The sequence below is a fragment of the Hyla sarda genome, chromosome 4, assembly GCF_029499605.1.
Source record: "Hyla sarda isolate aHylSar1 chromosome 4, aHylSar1.hap1, whole genome shotgun sequence".
Lineage (NCBI taxonomy): Eukaryota > Metazoa > Chordata > Amphibia > Anura > Hylidae > Hyla > Hyla sarda.
Genome location: NC_079192.1, coordinates 126,405,874 through 126,422,052, shown reverse-complemented (window position 1 = coordinate 126,422,052; position 16,179 = coordinate 126,405,874). Strand labels below are relative to the sequence as shown.

Genomic DNA, 16,179 nt, shown 5'->3' with positions numbered 1-16,179 from the left:
CAGCTGGAGGACCCTGTTTGGGAATCACTGGCGTACAATACGCCTATGTCCACCCCTATGCAATCCCTAATTCAGTCCTCAAATTCGCATGGCGCTCTCAGTTTGGAGCCCTGTCGTATTTCAAGGCAACCATTTAGGGCCACATATAGGGTATCGCTGTACACGGGAGAAATTGCCTAACAAATTTTGGGGGCTTTTTCTCCTTTTACCCCTTATGAAAAGGTGAAGTTTTAGTCTACACCAGCATGTTAGTGTAAAAAAAATAAATCTTTTACACTAATATGCTGGTGTTGCCCTATACTTTTCATTTTGACAAGAGGTAAAAGGGAAAAAAGTCCCCTAAAATTTGTAATGAAATTTCTCCAGACTACGGAGATACCCCATATGTGGGCGCAAAGTGCTCTGGGGGCGCACAACAAGGCCCAGAAGGGGGAGTGCACCATGTACATTTGAGGTGATTTGCACAGGGGTGGCTAATTGTTACAGCGGTTTTGACAAACGCAAAAAAAAAAAACACATGTGACCCCATTTCGGAAACTACACCCCTCACGGAATGTAATGTGGGGTGCAGTGAGCATTTACACCCCACTGGTGTCTGACAGATATTTGGAACAGTAGGCTGTGCAAATTACAAAATTTTGTACAGCCCACTGTTCCAAAGATCTGACAAACACCAGTTGGGGGTAAATGCTCACTGTACCCCTTGTTACGTTCCTCAAGGGGTCTAGTTTCCAAAATGGTATGCCATGTGGGGGTTATTTTGCTGTCCTGTCACCATAGGGGCTTCCTAAATGCCCCCCGAGCAAAATTTGCTCTCCAAAAGCTAAATGTGACTCCTTCTCTTCTGAGCATTGTAGTTCGCCCGTAGTGCACTTCTGATCCACTTATAGGGTACCTTCATACTCAGAAGAGATGGGGTTACAAATTTTGGGGGGTATTTTCTGCTATTAACCCTTGCAAAAATGTGAAATTTGGGGGGAAACACACATTTTAGTGGGAAAAAAATACTTTTTTTTAACATATGCAAAAGTTGTGAAACCCCTGAGGGGTATTAAGGCTCACTTTATTCCTTGTTACGTTCCTCAAGGGGTTTAGTTTCCAAAATGGTATGACATGTGTTTTTTTTTTGTTTTTTTTTGCTGTCCTGGCACCATAGGGGCTTCCTAAATGCGACATGCCCCCCGTGCAAAATTTGCTCTCAAAAAGCCAAATATGACTCCTTCTCTTCTGAGCGTTGTAGTTCGCCCGTAGTGCACTTCAGGTCAACTTATGGGGTACCTTCAAACTCAGAAGAGATGGGGTTACAAATCTTGGGGGGTATTTTCTGCTATTAACCCTTGCAAACATGTGAAATTTGGGGGGAAACACAAATTTTTGTGAATTTTTTTTTTTTTTTTTACATATACAAAAGTCGTGAAACACCTGTGGGGTATTAAGGCTCACTTAATTCCTTGTTACGTTCCACAAGGGGTCTAGTTTCCAAAATGGTATGGCATGTGTTTTTTATTTTGCTGTTCTGGGACCATAGGGGCTTCCTAAATGCAACATGCCCCCCAAAAACCATTTCAGAAAAACGTACTCTCCAAAATCTCCTTGTCGCTCCTTCCCTTCTGAGCCCTCTACTACGCCCGCCGAACACTTTACATAGACATATGAGGTATGTGCTTACTCGAGAGAAATTGGGCTACAAACATAAGCATACATTTTCTCCTTTTACCCCTTGTAAAAATTCAAAAATTGGGTCTACAAAAACATGCGAGTGTAAATAATTAAGATTGTGAATTTTCTCCTTCATTTTGTTGCTATTCCTGTGAAACACCTAAAGGGTTAAAACGCTGATTGAATGTCATTTTGAATACTTTGAGGGGTTTAGTTTTTATAATGGGGTCATTTATGGGGTAATTCTACGTTGAAGACCCTTCAAATCCATTTCAAACCTGAACTGGTCCCTGAAAAATAGTGAGTTTGAAAATTTTGTGAAAAATTGGAAAATTGCTTCTGGACTTTGAAGCCCTCTGGTGACTTCCAAAACTAAAAACACGTCAATTTTATGATGCAAATGTAAAGTAGACATATTGTATATGTGAATAAACATTTTTTTTATTTGGAATATCTATTTTCCTTACAAGCAGAGAGCTTCAAAGTTAGAAAAATTAAAAATTTTCTAATTTTTCATCACATTTTGGGATTTTTCACCAAGAAATGAAGTTACCACAACATTTTACCCCTATGTTAAAGTAGAATATGTCACGGAAAAAAAATCTCAGAATCAGAATGATAACTAAAAGCATTCCAGAGTTATTAATGTTTTAATATGACAGTGGTCAGATGTGCAAAAAACGCTCTGGTCCTAAGGTGTAAAATGGCCTGGTCCTTAAGGGGTTAAAGCCTGGCTGGCCCTCCTACATCCAAAATTGAACAATGTAAATAAAAATAAAATAAAATTCTATGCTGTTTTAGTGCCTGGTCCTCTGGCATGCACACAGTGTTTTTACCTGCATAGAATATTTACCAGAGTAAGGTGAGTGTATGTGCTCAACGCTAACCACCATTATGTGTCCAATATCAAGTAGGGTTAGATACATTCCTGGAACAAAATAACATTAATGCTTATACAGAATTATAAAACTACATCCCTTTCCCTTATCCCCTTACACCCTTCCCTTCAACTCCCTGGTTGGACTTGATGGACGTATGTCTTTTTTCAACCGTACTAACTAACTATGTAACTATATAAGTACCAAAGACACATGTCCTCCCAGAAACCATCAATTCGATGGCACCCAGGTGGTACATGTGTCCCTATATCTCCACAATCCTCTCGGTCGTCTGTCAAGTTAAAGGCACAAACAAAATCCGAAATGAATAATGTATACTAAAAAATAAAAAACAAAAGTTGAGATAAAAAAATAAATATAAAAGAAAATGAATTAAAAAAAAAACAACAAAAAATTTAAAAAGTGACTACCGCTACACACTCTCCCATCTGACCATATCACCACAATTGAAACGCAGATAGCAGTAAAATATTTATTTATACTTTATCACATAAACAATTCAAATAATTCTTTTTCGGTCCTGTGAGTAGAGACTCTTCTCCCAGTTTGTCACTTAGGAGTGTATTCCTATCCGTGGCTTTAGTGAACAAATCTGTGGTAGGCGTCCATCCTCAAGTGTGACCATAACATCAAGGAAGCTGATTGCATGGGTAGAGTGGGTCAAGGTGAATTGTGGGTCCAAAAACAATGTTTCGACCAGCTCTCCTGGTCTTTTGATCAGGAGAGCTGGTTGAAACTTTGTTCTTGGATACTCTGTTTTGATGGAATAAATCACTGCTTGATTTTTCACGGATACCTGTGTGCTGTGGCTATTCCTTCTTTATCTACCTTTCTAGCTATCTTTATCAAAGTTTCCAAACCAAGGTGCCTCCAGCTCTGTTATATATATTAGCATCTGTGACATGTATCAGGAACATGTTATCATACCTGTGTCTTTTTACAGGTGACTGATGCCCGATGAGAAGGTGAACGTGACATATACCCTCGTCAGCTACAAGAAAGGACAGGTAATTAATATTTATATTAATTACTGATAACAATCAGGCTAGATGTAAAATCTAGACCTGCAGAGATGTCATAGTCTCTCCCTTATACATGAAGATATATGTGTTGTTAATAAGTATATCGTCTATAGACAGCTTCTTATATAACACAATCATATCTCAGGTACAGAGATTAGGAACATTTATGATTCTTATTCTCTAATTTTTTATTTGTAGAAATCCTCTTTTTTTATATTTAATAGAATAGACTGAACTTACTACAGAGTTTACAAGTTTACTTTAGACTGTGGTCTGACTGACCGCAGATTTAAGACTTAACTGTACTAAGTAAAATAGAATCAATTCAATTTTTTTTGCTTCAATGATATAATTGTAGCCAAAAACTATAGCCATAATAATACATAGCCTGTTAACATAACGCTGAAGGGCATTATTACTAATGCAGTGTGTTATGTGAGTGATCTGAAGATTGCTGTTAAAAGTCCCCTGTATAAAAAATAAATGAAGGCTAGGTTCACACTGAGGAAATTCCAGTCGGAATAATTATTGACGGAGGTTCCATGGGTACATTGCCGTCCCCATAGATGGCAATGTACTCTGCATGGATCCTATCTAAAAAAAAATATATATATATATTTTTTAAATAACCCAAAAATTATTAAAGTAACTGAACCCTCCCATCACATAAGCAATAATTAAACATTGGCTGTCAACATAATGCTGACAGCCATAATACACTGCACTATAATACTAGTGCAATGTATTATATGGGTGATCAGTAGATCGCTGGTGAGAGCCCTCACATGGGATAAAAAAAACAAGAACAAAAAAAAAAAGTTAAATAAACCTAATTAAACAGAACACTCTTAAAAAACATATTAAAAAAAGAGAACAAATGTTTAAAAAAAAAACTACAATAAAACCCCTGACAATACCGTAACCATACATTGTCTTTTAGAATAATACCGAGAGGCATAAGAAAGACACTGTCATACTACGGCAGACTATTAATATATGAGCTATTTAAAGATGGCTGCTTTAAGTCCCTTAATGGGAATAGTTAAAAACTAATAAGAAAAAAAACAAGGCTAATAAAATATTTAAAAGAAAACTAAAACTCCGCATTAGCAAAAACTTCCCTTAAATTTTTTTTATCATATATTAAATTAAGAAAAAAGAAAAATATATATAAAAATGCCCCAAAAACTTTATAACCCCAGAAAAAAACCCTAACGATAGCCATAACCAACAACCCTGCCCCCACAAAAACATCCCTTTAAAAATACTTTTTTGTATCAAATATACAATTCAGAATACAGAAAAGAATATATATAAAAAAGTAATCCCCCAAATTTTATAAATAAACCCCAAAAATTCTACAAAAGCTACACACATAGCATAAATGTGAGAGGCATAAATCATGTAATAAAATAATACAACAACCCCCCCTACTTTCAAAATTAATAGGCATACATTCCTATTATATGATTATCTGCTGTATATAATATAACATTTTTAATAAAATATTTAGTAAAAAAATAAGAAAAATATACATAATATTTTAAATTTAAAAAAAATCTAGATCTCAATATGGTCCATCTTTTTTGTTCCTTTTTCTTATGCAGTTTCATAATGCTTGAAATAAGTAGTTCTGGCCCTAGAATGTTATATATATTAGCTTCTGTAGCATGTATCAGGAACATGTTATCATACCTGTGTCTTTTTACAGGTGACTGATGCCCGATGAGAAGGTGAACGTGACATATACCTTTGTCAGCTTCAAGAAAGGAACCACAAGACAGGTAATTAATATTTTTATTAATTACTGATAACAATTAGGCTAGATGTAAAATCTAGACCTGCAGAGATGTCATAGTCTCTACCTTATACATGAAGATATATGTGTTGTTAATAAGTATATTGTCTATAGACAGCTTCTAATATAACACAACCATATCTCAGGTACAGAGATTAGGAACATTAATCATCCTTCTTCTCTAATTTTTTATTTGTTAGGAATCCTCTTTTTCAATATTAAATAGAATAGACTGAACTCACTACTAGTGTTGAGCGGCATAGGCTATATTCGAATTCGCGAATATTCGCGAATATATGGACGAATATATGGACGAATATTCGGCATATATTCGCGAATATTCGCATATTCGTAATATTCTCGATTTATTTTCGCATATACAAAAAAATTAGTGTATGCGAAAATTAACGTATGCGAAAATTAGCATATGCGAAAATTAACATGTGCGAAAATTCGCACGCCGGTCTCACACAGTAGTATTAGAGCCTTCTTTACACCACACAAGCTGGAAACAGAAAGGGATGATCACTGTGATGTGTACTGTGAAAAAAAAAATAAAGTAATAAAAAAAAACAAAAAAAAAAAACGAATATTCGTAATTACGAATATATAGTGCTATATTCGGGAATTCGCGAATATACGATATTCGCGAATAAAATTCGCATTGCGAATATTCGTGAGCAACACCACTTACTACAGAGTTTACAAGTTTACTTTAGACTGTGGGCCGACTGACCGCAGATTTAAGACTTAACTCTACTAAGTAAAATAAAATAAAATTTTTTTTTGCTTCAAATATATAATTGTAGCCAAAGACTATAGCCATAATAATACATAGCCTGTTACCATAATACTGAAGGGCGTAATACACTGCACTTGAATACTAATGCAGTGTGTTATGTGAGCGATCTGAAGTTCGCTGTTAAAAGTCCCCTTTATAAAAAAAATTAAAGGCTAGGTTCACACTGGGGAATTTCCAGTCAGAATAAATATTGCCAGAGGTTCCACGGGTACATTGCCGTCCCCATAGATGGCTATGTACTCTGCATGGATCCTATCAAAAAAAAAAAAAAAAAAACTAAGTTAAAAATAAACAATGAATAAAATAATGAACCCCAACATCTACAAAAATGTATATATAAAAAAAAGAATTTTTAAAAAAATAACCCAAAAATAATAAAAAGTAACTCAACCCTCCCCTCACATTAGCCATAATTAAACATTGGCTGTCAACATAATGCTGACAGCCATAATACACTGCACTGTAATACTAGTGCAATGTATTATATGGTGATCAGCAGATCGCTGGTGAAAGCCCTCACATGGGATAAAAAACAAGAACAAAAAAACAAAACAAGTGAAAAAAACGAATTAAACAGAACACTCTTAAAAAACATATTAAAAAAAGAGAGAGAAAATGTTTTAAAAAACCCACAATAAAACCCCTGACAATTCCGTAACAATACATTGTCTTTTAGAATAATACCGAGAGGCATAAGAAAGACACTGTCATACTTCTGCAGTCTATGAATATATGAGCTATCGAAACATGGCTGCTTTATGTCCCTTAATGGGAATGGTTACAAACTAATAAGAAGAAAAAGAAGGCTAATAAAATATTAAAAAAAAAAAAAAAAAAACTCTGCATTAACAAAATCTTCCCTTTAAAAAATTTTTTTGTATCAAATATAAAATTAAGAAAAAAGCAAAAAATATATATAAAAATGCCAAAAAAAACGTTATAACCCCATAGAAAAACCCTAACGATAGCCATAACCATACACTGTCTATCAGCATAATACCGAGAGGCATAATACACTGCACTACAATAGTGGTGCAGTGTTTCAAAGAAACGATCAGATCAGGAGTGAAAGGTCGTTCTCGTATGGGAAAACAATAATTAATAAAGAAAAAAGAAGTAAATAAATGAATAAAACTGATTAAGATTAGTTTAAAAAAGTATAAAAAATTAAGAAACAGTTGATGAAATAATAAAAAATTATCTGAATAGATAGAAATTTAAAGGGGTACTCCACTGCTCAGCATTTGGAACACAGATTTCCAAACGCTGGAGCTGATATCAGTTGCTCGTGATGTCATAGCCCCGCCCCCTCATGACATCACGCCCTGCCCCCTCATGATGTCACATACATCCTGCCCCCTCAATGCAAGTCTATGGGAGGGGGCTTGACGGCTGTACCCCTTTAAAAAAAGAAAACTGGTTGATAAAATATTTTTAAAAAAACAACAACCCTGCCCCCACAAAAACATCCCTTTAAAAATACTTTTTTGTATCAAATATACAATTCAGAATACAGAAAAGAAAATATATTCAAAAAATCCCCCAAATTTTATAAATAAACCCCAAAAATTCGACAAAAGCTAAACACATAGCATAAATGTGAGAGGCATAAATCATGTAATAAAATAATACAACCCCCCCCCCCCCACTTTAAAAATTAATAGGCATACATTCCTATTATATGATTAACTGTTGTTTATCATATAAAACATTTTAATAAAATATTTAGTAAAAAAAATAAGAAAAATATACATAATATTTTAAATTAAAAAAAATCTAGATCCCAATATGGTCCATCTTCTTTGTTCCTTTTTCTTATGCAGTTTCATAATGCCTGAGATAAGTAGTTCTGGCCCTAGAATGTTATATATATTAGCTTCTGTAGCATGTATCAGGAACATGTTATCATACCTGTGTCTTTTTACAGGTTACTGATGCCCGATGAGAAGGTGAACGTGACATATACCTTTGTCAGCTTCAAGAAAGGAACCACGAGACAGGTAATTAATATTTATATTAATTACTGATAACAATCAGGCTAGATGTAAAATCTAGACCTGCAGAGATGTCATAGTCTCTACCTTATACATGAAGATATATGTGTTGTTAATAAGTATATTGTCTATAGACAGCTTCTTATATAACACAACGATATCTCAGGTTCAGAGATTAGGAACATTTATCATCCTTCTTCTCTAATTTAATATTTGTAGGAATCCTCTTTTTCAATATTATATAGAATAGGCTGAACTTACTACAGAGTTTACAAGTTTACTTTAGACTGTGGGCTGACTGACCGCAGATTTAAGACTTAACTCTACTAAGTAAAATAAAATCAATTTTTTTTGCTTCAAATATATAATTGTAGCCAAAGACTATAGCCATAAATATACATAGCCTGTTAACATAATGCTGAAGGGCGTAATATACTGCACTTGAATACTAATGCAGTGTGTAATGTGAGCGATCTGAAGCTCGCTGTTAAAAGTCCCCTTTATAAAAAAAATTAAAGGCTAGGTTGACACTGAGGAATTTCCAGTCAGAATAAGTATTGCCGGAGGTTCCACGGGTACATTGCCGTCACCATAGATGGCTATGTACTCTGCATGGATCCTATCTAAAAAAATAAAAAAAAGTAAAAAATAAACAATGAATCAAATAATGAACCCCAACCCCTACAAAAATGTATATATAAAAAAATGAATTTTTAAAAAAATAACCCAAAAATAATAAAAAGTAACTCAACCCTCCCCTCACATTAGCCATAATTAAACATTGTCTGTCAACATAATGCTGACAGCCATAATAAACTGCACTGTAATACTAGTGCAATGTATTACATGGTGATCAGCAGACTGCTGGTGAAAGCCCTCACCGGGGATTAAAAAAAAGAACAAAAAAACAAAACAAGTTAAAAAAAAGAATTAAACAGAACACTCTTAAAAAACATAAAAAAAGAGAGAAAAAATGTTTAAAAAAACCCACAATAAAACCCCTGACAATACCGTAACCATGCACTGTCTTTTAGAATAATACCGAGAGGCATAAGAAAGACACTGTCATACTTCTGCAGTCTATGAATATATGAGCTATCGAAAGATGGCTGCTTTAAGTCCCTTAATGGGAATAGATACAAACTAATAAGAAGAAAACAAGGCTAATAAAATATAAAAAAAAACTAAAACTCTGCATTAACAAAAACTTCCCTTTAAAAACATTTTTTGTATCAAATATAAAATAAAGAAAAAAGAAAAAAATATATATAAAAATGCCAAAAAAACTTTATAACCCCATAAAAAAAAACTAACGATAGCCATAACCATACACTGTCTGTCAGCATAATACTGAGAGGCATAATACACTGCACTACAATAGTGGTGCAGTGTTTCAAAGAAACGATCAGATCAGGAGTGAAAGGTCGTTCTCGTATGGGAAAACAATAATTAATCAAGAAAAAAGAAGTAAATAAATGAATAAAACTGATTAAAATTAGTTTAAAAAAGTATAAAAAATTAAGAAACGGTTGATGAAATAATAAAAAATTATCTGAATAGATAAAAAGTTAAAGGGGTACTCTCCTGCTCAGCGTTTGGAACACAGATTTCCAAACGCTGGAGCTGATATCAGTTGCTCATGATGTCATAGCCCCGCCCCCTCATGACATCACGCCCTGCCCCCTCATGACGTCACATCCTGCCCCCTCAATGCAAGTCTATGGGAGGGGGCTTGACGGCTGTACCCCTTTAAAAAAAAAACTGGTTGATAAAATATTTAAAAAAAAACAACAACCCTGCCCCCACAAAAACATCCCTTTAAAAATACTTTTTTGTATCAAATATACAATTCAGAATACAGAAAAGAAAATATATTCAAAAAATCCCCCAAATTTTATAAATAAACCCCAAAAATTCTACAAAAGCTACACACATAGCATAAATGTGAGAGGCATAAATCATGTAATAAAATAATACAACCACTCCTCCACTTTAAAAATTAATAGGCATACATTCCTATTATATGATTAACTGTTGTATATCATATAAAACATTTTAATAAAATATTTAGTAAAAAAAATAAGAAAAATATACATAATATTTTAAATTAAAAAAAATCTAGATCCCAATATGGTCCATCTTTTTTGTTCCTTTTTTTTATGCAGTTTCATAATGCCTGAGATAAGTAGTTCTGGCCCTAGAATGTTATATATATTAGCTTCTGTAGCATGTATCAGGAACATGTTATCATACCTGTGTCTTTTTACAGGTGACTGATGCCCGATGAGAAGGTGAACGTGACATATACCTTTCTCAGCTTCAAGAAAGGAACCACGAGACAGGTAATTAATATTTATATTAATTACTGATAACAATCAGGCTAGATGTAAAATCTAGACCTGCAGAGATGTCATAGTCTCTACCTTATACATGAAGATATATGTGTTGTTAATAAGTATATTGTCTATAGACAGCTTCTTATATAACACAACGATATCTCAGGTAAAGAGATTAGGAACATTTATCATCCTTCTTCTCTAATTTTTTATTTGTAGGAATCCTCTTTTTCAATATTAAATAGAATAGACTGAACTTACTACAGAGTTTACAAGTTTACTTTAGACTGTGGGCTGACTGACCGCAGATTTAAGACTTAACTCTACTAAGTAAAATAAAATAATTTTTTTTTGCTTCAAATATATAATTGTAGCCAAAGACTACAGCCATAAATATACATAGCCTGTTAACATAATGCTGAAGGGCGTAATATACTGCACTTGAATACTAATGCAGTGTGTTATGTAAGCGATCTGAAGCTCGCTGTTAAAAGTCCCCTTTATAAAAAAAATTAAAGGCTAGGTTGACACTGAGGAATTTCCAGTCAGAATAAGTATTGCCGGAGGTTCCACGGGTACATTGCCGTCCCCATAGATGGCTATGTACTCTCCATGGATCCTATCTAAAAAAATAAAAATAAGATAAAAATAAACAATGAATAAAATAATGAACCCCAACCCCTACAAAAATGTATATATAGAAAAATGAATTTTTTAAAAAATAACCCCAAAAAAATAAAAAGTAACTCAACCCTCCCCTCAAATTAGACATAATTAAACATTGGCTGTCAACATAATGCTGACAGCCATAATAAACTGCACTGTATTACTAGTGCAATGTATTATATGGTGATCAGCAGACTGCTGGTGAAAGCCCTCACCGGGGATTAAAAAAAAAAGAACAAAAAAACAAAACAAGTTAAAAAAAACGAATTAAACAGAACACTCTTAAAAAACATATAAAAAAAGAGAGAAAAAATGTTTAAAAAAACCCACAATAAAACCCCTGACAATACCGTAACCATGCACTGTCTTTTAGAATAATACCGAGAGGCATAAGAAAGACACTGTCATACTTCTGCAGTCTATGAATATATGAGCTATCGAAAGATGGCTGCTTTAAGTCCCTTAATGGGAATAGATACAAACTAATAAGAAGAAAACAAGGCTAATAAAATATAAAAAAAAAAACTAAAACTCTGCATTAACAAAAACTTCCCTTTAAAAACATTTTTTGTATCAAATATAAAATTAAGAAAAAAGAAAAAAATATATATAAAAATGCCCAAAAAACTTTATAACCCCATAAAAAAAAACTAACGATAGCCATAACCATACACTGTCTGTCAGCATAATACTGAGAGGCATAATACACTGCACTACAATAGTGGTGCAGTGTTTCAAAGAAACGATCAGATCAGGAGTGAAAGGTCGTTCTCGTATGGGAAAACAATAATTAGTAAAGAAAAAATAAGTAAATAAATGAATAAAACTGATTAAGATTAGTTTAAAAAGTATAAAAAATTAAGAAACAGTTGATAAAATAATAAAAAATTATCGGAAAAGTTTGAAAGTTAAAGGGGTACTCCACTGCTCAGCGTTTGGAACACAGATTTCCGAACACTGGAGCCGATATCGGTTGCTCGTGATGTCATAACCCCGCCCCCTCATGACATCACACCCTGCCCCCTCATGACGTCACATCCTGCCCCCTCGATGCAAGTCTATGTGAGGGGGCTTGACGGCTGTACCCCTTTAAAAAATAAAAAACAAACTGGTTGATAAAATGTTTAAAAAAAACAACAACCCTGCCCCCACAAAAACATCCCTTTAAAAATACTATTTTGTATCAAATATACAATTCAGAATACAGAAAAGAATATATATAAAAAATAATCCCCCAAATTTTATAAATAAACCCCAAAAATTCGACGAAAGCTACATACATAGCATAAATGTGACAGGAATAAATCATGTAATAAAATAATACAACAACGCCCCCTACTTTCAAAATTAATAGGCATACATTCCTATAATATGATTAACTGTTGTATATAATATAACATTTTTAATAAAATATTTAGTAAAAAAATAAGAAAAATATACATAATATTTTAAATAAAATAAAAATCTAGATCCCAATATGGTCCATCTTTTTTGTTCCTTTTTCTTATGCAGTTTCATAATGCCTGAGATAAGTAGTTCTGGCCCTAGAATGTTATATATATTAGCTTCTGTAGCATGTGTCAGGAACATGTTATCATACTTGTGTCTTTTTACAGGTGACTGATGCCCGATGAGAAGGTGAACGTGACATATACCTTTGTCAGCTTCAAGAAAGGAAACACGAGACAGGTAATTAATATTTATATTAATTACTGATAACAATCAGACTAGATGTAACATCTAGACCTGCAGAGATGTCATAGTCTCTACCTTATACATGAAGATATATGTGTTGTTAAAAAGTATATCGTCTATAGACAGCTTCTTATATAACACAACGATATCTCAGGTACAGAGATTAGGAACATTTATCATCCTTCTTCTCTAATTTTTTATTTGTAGGAATCCTCTTTTTCAATATTAAATAGAATAGACTGAACTTACTACAGAGTTTACAAGTTTACTTTAGACTGTGGGCCGACTGACCGCAGATTTAAGACTTAACTCTACTAAGTAAAATAAAATCAATTATTTTTTTGCTTCAAATATATAATTGTAGCCAAAGACTATAGCCATAATAATACATAGCCTGTTACCATAATACTGAAGGGCGTAATACACTGCACTTGAATACTAATGCAGTGTGTTATGTGAGCGATCTGAAGCTCGCTGTTAAAAGTCCCCTTTATAAAAAAAATTAAAGGCTAGGTTGACACTGAGGAATTTCCAGTCAGAATAAGTATTGCCGGAGGTTCCACGGCTACATTGCCGTCCCCATAGATGGCTATGTACTCTGCATGGATCGTATCTAAAACAAATAAAAATAAGTTAAAAATAAACAATGAATAAAATAATGAACCCCAACCTCTACAAAAATGTATATATAAAAAAAAGAATTTTTAAAAAAATAACCCAAAAATAATAAAAAGTAACTCAACCCTCCCCTCACATTAGCCATAATTAAACATTGGCTGTCAACATAATGCTGACAGCCATAATACACTGCACTGTAATACTAGTGCAATGTATTATATGGTGATCAGCAGATCGCTGGTGAAAGCCCTCACATGGGATAAAAAACAAGAACAAAAAAACAAAACAAGTTAAAAAACGAATTAAACAGAACACTCTTAAAAAACATATTAAAAAAAAGAGAGAGAAAATGTTTTAAAAAACCCACAATAAAAACCCTGACAATTCTGTAACCATACATTGTCTTTTAGAATAATACCGAGAGGCATAAGAAAAACAATGTCATACTTCTGCAGTCTATGAATTTATGAGCTATTGAAACATGGCTGCTTTATGTCCCTTAATGGGAATGGTTACAAACTAATAAGAAGAAAAAGAAGGCTAATAAAATATTTTAAAAAAAGAAACTAAAACTCTGCGTTAACAAAAACTTCCCTTTAAAAAATTTTTTGTATCAAATATAAAATTAAGAAAAAAGCAAAATAAATATATAAAAATGCCAAAAAAACGTTATAACCCCATAAAAAACCCCTAACGATAGCCATAACCATACACTGTCTGTCAGCATAATACTGAGAGGCATAATACACTGCACTACAGTAGTGGTGCAGTGTTTCAAAGAAACAATCAGATCAGGAGTGAAAGGTCGTTCTCGTATGGGAAAACAATAATTAATAAAGAAAAAAGAAGTAAATAAATGAATAAAACTGATTAAAATTAGTTTACAAAAGTATAAAAAATTAAGAAACGGTTGATGAAATAATAAAAAATTATCTGAATAGATAGAAAGTTAAAGGGGTACTCTACTGCTCAGCGTTTGGAACACAGATTTCCAAACGCTGGAGCTGATATCAGTTGCTCGTGATGTCATAGCCCCGCCCCCTCATGACATCACGCCCTGCCCCCTCATGACGTCACATCCTGCCCCCTCAATGCAAGTCTATGGGAGGGGGCTTGACGGCTGTACCCCTTTAAAAAAAAAAACTGGTTGATAAAATATTTAAAAAAAAAACAACAACACTGCCCCCACAAAAACATCCCTTTAAAAATACTTTTTTGTATCAAATATACAATTCAGAATACAGAAAAGAAAATATATTCAAAAAATCCCCCAAATTTTATAAATAAACCCCAAAAATTCTACAAAAGCTACACACATAGCATAAATGTGAGAGGCATAAATCATGTAATAAAATAATACAACCACTCCACCACTTTAAAAATTAATAGGCATACATTCCTATTATATGATTAACTGTTGTATATCATATAAAACATTTTAATAAAATATTTAGTAAAAAAAAAAAAAAGAAAAATATACATAATATTTTAAATTAAAAAAAATCTAGATCCCAATATGGTCCATCTTTTTTGTTCCTTTTTCTTATGCAGTTTCATAATGCCTGAGATAAGTAGTTCTGGCCCTAGAATGTTATATATATTAGCTTCTGTAGCATGTATCAGGAACATGTTATCATACCTGTGTCTTTTTACAGGTGACTGATGCCCGATGAGAAGGTGAACGTGACATATACCTTTCTCAGCTTCAAGAAAGGAACCACGAGACAGGTAATTAATATTTATATTAATTACTGATAACAATCAGGCTAGATGTAAAATCTAGACCTGCAGAGATGTCATAGTCTCTACCTTATACATGAAGATATATGTGTTGTTAATAAGTATATTGTCTATAGACAGCTTCTTATATAACACAACAATATCTCAGGTTCAGAGATTAGGGACATTTATCATCCTTCTTCTCTAATTTAATATTTGTAGGAATCCTCTTTTTCAATATTATATAGAATAGGCTGAACTTACTACCGAGTTTACAAGTTTACTTTAGACTGTGGGCTGACTGACCGCAGATTTAAGACTTAACTCTACTAAGTAAAATAAAATCAATTTTTTTTGCTTCAAATATATAATTGTAGCCAAAGACTACAGCCATAAATATACATAGCCTGTTAACATAATGCTGAAGGGCGTAATATACTGCACTTGAATACTAATGCAGTGTGTTATGTGAGCGATCTGAAGCTCGCTGTTAAAAGTCCCCTTTATAAAAAAAATTAAAGGCTAGGTTCACACTGAGGAATTTCCAGTCAGAATAAGTATTGCCGGAGGTTCCACGGGTACATTGCCGTCCCCATAGATGGCTATGTACTCTGCATGGATCCTATCTAAAAAAATAAAAATAAGATAAAAATAAACAATGAATAAAATAATGAACCCCAACCCCTACAAAAATGTATATATAGAAAAATGCATTTTTTTAAAAATAACCCAAAAAAAAGAAAAAGTAACTCGACCCTCCCCTCAAATTAGCCATAATTAAACATTGGCTGTCAACATAATGCTGACAGCCATAATAAACTGCACTGTAATACTAGTGCAATGTATTACATGGTGATCAGCAGACTGCTGGTGAAAGCCCTCACCGGGGATTAAAAAAAAGAACAAAAAAACAAAACAAGTTAAAAAAAAGAATTAAACAGAACACTCTTAAAAAACATATAAAAAAAGAG

General features: G+C 33.2%; 1 long non-coding RNA gene across 1 annotated transcript; it reads left to right on the top strand.

The window, feature by feature from the left end:
* Positions 1 to 3,326: 3,326 nt before the first annotated feature.
* LOC130368430 (uncharacterized) lies at positions 3,327 to 15,226 on the top strand. The gene is made up of 5 exons (XR_008892459.1): positions 3,327 to 3,565; positions 5,292 to 5,364; positions 8,108 to 8,180; positions 10,444 to 10,516; positions 15,145 to 15,226. It is a non-coding gene; the product is annotated as an uncharacterized LOC130368430 (long non-coding RNA).
* Positions 15,227 to 16,179: the final 953 nt, after the last annotated feature.